The sequence below is a fragment of the Nannospalax galili genome, unplaced genomic scaffold (genome assembly GCF_000622305.1).
Source record: "Nannospalax galili isolate Female #2095 unplaced genomic scaffold, S.galili_v1.0 scaffold1930, whole genome shotgun sequence".
Lineage (NCBI taxonomy): Eukaryota > Metazoa > Chordata > Mammalia > Rodentia > Spalacidae > Nannospalax > Nannospalax galili.
The window spans coordinates 53,851-58,339 of record NW_008327333.1 but is presented as its reverse complement, the minus strand read 5'-3'; the positions used below and the strand labels follow the sequence as shown (position 1 = coordinate 58,339).

Sequence of the window (4,489 nt, the reverse complement as noted above, 5' to 3'; positions counted from 1 at the left end):
GCAATTTTGCGTACATTAACTTTTAATTAGGTAACTTAATAAAGGTTATACTATACTATTATACCATATTTAATAGATGTTATTAGCAGTGTTTGCTAGTTAGGAGAGGAAAATAGGGCGACCAGCAATGTAAAAGGTTGGTAAAGACATCTGCTTGTCCAAAATGTATTTTATGTCCATCCTCTTTTCAAAAGTAAGACTTCATTTTAAAGACCATAAGAAAGACATTTAGCAGAAATATCTCTGCTCATAGACAGTTCCCTTTCTCTTTCAGACACTTGGCCTGCTCTGTGAAATGGGTCCTTGTGCAAATTTACACACAATGTAACTCAGTCATTCAGAAGGGAAGAATTTTGTCTAGTGATTTATGGTGCTCTTTAGAAGATGTTCCTCCAGAAATAAATAACAACAGGTGAGGATAACCAGGAAAGCATAATTAGTCAACTTATGGAACAGACACAGGATGGGTGAAGCAGTTAGAACTTTGATTTGGCTAGAAATTACACATCATGGGAGACAAACTATAAAACAGGAAGAGGACAAAACTCTACAGATCCTTGAACTTAATGAGTAGCCATGTGAGACTGGTGATTTTAGACATAATAATTACATCTTGATTGCTATCCTAATTTTACATGATTCTGGTGGCCTTCCATGAGCAAGTGATAAAGCCTGAATGACAAAACATAGAGGCCACTTGGAAATGCTTTCATCAAAGATACCCATGAAAGTCTTTGCATCAACTAAACGAAAACAGTGATCTTGCTTAACATGCACTACATACATGAATGAAAGTGGGAAGACAGGGATCATGGTCACCATGCACTACATACATGTATAAAAGTGTGAAGGCAAGGATTGTGCCTAGCATGCACTATATACTGAAAAAGGCCTACATATAGTACCATACAGGATGAGCAGACACAACAAAAATTTTAAATCTCTAAGTAAGAAGTCAAGTGGACTTATTCTGTAACATATACTATGAAGTCACCATAAGAAAAATAGTTGGTAAAACAGATGTTCAAATCTATTGAAAATGAAAATTTGAAACTCTTAGTTACTTTAAAATAAAAGGCAAATACAGAAGTATAAAACTGTTTTGCAAGTCACTAAAATTATTCAAAACTTACTAGGGTACCTCTGTTGACTGTTAAAATACTCTAATCTGCCCATTTTTATAAGAAAAAATATTGACAGAGAAAGATATAAAGATGGCATTAGCACATAATTTAAAAATTTTTGTTGTGTATTTCATCCTTAGCATGGTGTTGATAAAGATAAAGAATTGAAATAACCATGCATTTTCCCAAAATTTATTTTTGTTTGCTACTTTTCCTATTGAAGATATGTCTTCCAAGAGCTAGTTTTTGGTGTGGAATCTGTCTTTTTTCATTTGTTTACTATAATCTTGTAAGTGGTGTTGAGGAAGAAAAGGTTACACTTCCTGAAAAATAAATGAAGCAATTTGGAAGAGCTGAGTAATCACTGATTACCCACGGTTTCCCACATGGTATGTTTTAACATCCTCATACATTTTAAGAGTTCTCAGTGCACTTTGTAATCTTCCACTCTCCTTGAAACATAGGGCTTGGTCTATGTCTATCTTTGTCTTTCTATTTTCTCCCTGTACCCTGTACACAACACACCCACGTCCTCTACTTTTTGGTCTATGTCTTTCAATATTATTCCAGATTCCACTGCATTCCTATGTTTTAAGTAAAATGTGTACTTGTCCAGGTTTCACCTCCTCCCCATGAGTAGGTGATGATTAACCAGAACTCAAAAGGCAACTTTATCCTGGTGGACTTCTCTGACCAGTCATAGCCTCACAGGATCCTCTTTGTGGCAGTGCTGATCTCCTACCTCCTGACTCTGGTAGGCAACACAGTTGTCATCCTGGCCTCCTGTGTGGGTCTGTGCTGCACACACACATGAACTATTTCCTGACCAACCTCTCCTTCCTTGATATCTGCTTTTCCACCAGCATCGTTCCCCAGCTGCTGTGGAACCTCCATTGTCCTTCCAAGACCATCACCCCCACAGGCTGTGCTATTCAGCTCCACATGTCTCTGGCTCTTGGGTCCATTGAGTGTGTCTGCTTGGCCATCAAGACATTTGATGGCTATGCTGCTCTTGGCAGACTGCTCCATTACAACGTGGTTATGCACTTGCAGCTCTACCAGTTGCTTGCTGGAACGGCCTGACTGAGTGGAGTGGGCAGCATGCTGATTCAAGGCACCATCACCCTCTGCCTCCTCGTTATGGGAACCACAAGATTTACCACTTCATCTGTGGGGTTCCTGCCATGATCAAATTGGGCTGTGTAGACATTTGTGCCAACGAGGTCCAGCCCTTTGTGGCTTCCTTGGTGCTGCTGCTCCTCCCCCTCTCTCTCATCTTGGTCTCATACGGGTACATTGCCCAAGCAGTGATGAGGATAAGGTCCACCCAAACCTGGCACAAAGCTCTTGGAACCTGTGGGTCCCGCCAGCTGCTGGTAGTCCTGTTCCATGGCACCATTACCGCTGTCTATATCCAGCCCAACAGCTCTTATGCACACAGTCAAGGGAAGTTCATCACACTTTTGTGCACCATTGTCACTCCCACTCTAAACTCCCTCATTCGCACCCTGAGAAACAAAGACATAAAAGGGGTTTTGAAAAGGCTGGTGCAGAAAAGGAAGAGCTTAGGAGAGTGAGAAATTCTCCTGACGAAAAGACACAGACCTGTCCTCACTAAGGTGTAGATGCTGTTCCAGACGCGTTGCCCATAATGCTATTCCAGACGCGTTGCCCATAGTGAACCTGACATGCATGCTCCAAAATTAAATTGACAGGTTGCTCCAGAAATCTACAAACAACGGAATCGCTTTCTTTCATTTCCCAATTTACCGAACTAAAAGCTGTCCCGGCTGGACTAACAACTTTATTTTCTTCCCAACAATCATTGTCTGATGAAGGGAGCTCTGCTCTTTGAGTTTTCAGAATTCCTAACATTGCTTTTGTTCTGAGCCTTCTTCTTTATTAATACTACCTCTTCCTTATTAGATAAACTGTGTCTGTTGATTGATCTCTTTTACATAAAAATAGAGTGTGCTAATAACAAAGTCAGAAGTCTTTGAGACATTCTTTAGCTATGTATTCCTGAAAGTCCATAACATTTGGGCCTTCTGGAGACTTAGACCAAGAGAAATGTGGCTCTTGGAAACTGCCCAAGTCTGCACTGGACTCCTGGGTCTTCCCCCTCAGTGGGATGCTCCAGAAGGTCTCTTGGGTGGAGTGTTGATGGTTTTTATATTCTGTTAGATTCTTTGCCAATAGAAATTTTCAACAAAATTTTGATTGTCCATATCCAAATGCATTCACTTGATTGTGAATATTGAATTTTCACTTCCTAATTTAGATTTATTTTGGTGATTTCTGTCAAGTGAAAGATCTTAAAAATCCAATTCCTGCCAGGTAAAGTAGATGTGTGTTTCAAATCTAATAAAATGTGGAGGGAGAGAGAAGGGGAGAGAGAGAGAGAGAGAGAGAGTTACCCCTTTGAGAATTGAGAATTTACTGGCTATAGCATTGTTATCTCCTTTATGGGAGATGTAAGGTTAAGAAATTATGTGGCTCTTCCCACCTCAAGGCTGCGAAGGCGAAGGCGCGGTGTGGCCTCCCAGCTTGGATCTTCCTGCCTCAGGCCAGGCCACCATGGCAACCAGGGATGCAGGCCACAGGCCAGAGGCTGGAGATGAATAAGGAGATGGAGATCTAGCACTGCAGCTCCAAGTGCCAGTGGGAGCAGACCCACGAGTTCCTCAAGCATCTATGACCAAGTTCATTGCAAACATGACTGAACTTCTCCTCAGGGAGTGAAAGCTAGAGCAGCACTTGAAGGAGAAGCCCCTGCAGCAGGAAGCCAGTCCCCCCCCACCCAGACCCAGTTGACCAAAGTTTGCAAGCATTTGACTGCTGCCATTGACTGAGGGAACCTCAAGTCAGAATTCTACAAGAATCCACTCTGATCATGGCCCAGTTGGGGCTGTGGATGATTGCAGACGCCTATGCTACCAAAATAAAAGGTTATCAGAGGAGTCTTGATGAGGACTTTTCCCTTGTGCATTTATAACATGGTTCCTTAAAAATCTTACAAGTTGACAGCCATCTGGATAACAGAGGAGGAGGTGGAGAGATCGTTGGAGCCTCAGGTGGTGGAAGATCATGGGTGGGCCAGAGTTCGCCAGACAGCTGGTCTTGTGAACTCACAGCAATGGTGACAGCATGTACATGTCCTACACAGCAAGCTTCAGTGGATGAACCCACACTGGAGAACATGTGGGAATTCAAGTGAGAAGCTATTGGCTTTATTATACAGAGAGAGTACATTGAATTGAGTGTGGGGGTGGTATGTAGAGAGGTGTGGATGGGCGAGGGGATATAAATGTCATCAAATTATATTGTAAGGAAATCAAAAAATTCAATAAAAATGTTAAAAATAA

At 41.7% G+C, this 4,489-nt stretch overlaps 1 pseudogene; it reads left to right on the top strand.

Annotated features, from left to right (window-relative positions):
• Window positions 1-1,767: 1,767 nt before the first annotated feature.
• LOC103728972 lies at window positions 1,768-2,701 on the top strand (annotated as a pseudogene).
• Window positions 2,702-4,489: the final 1,788 nt, after the last annotated feature.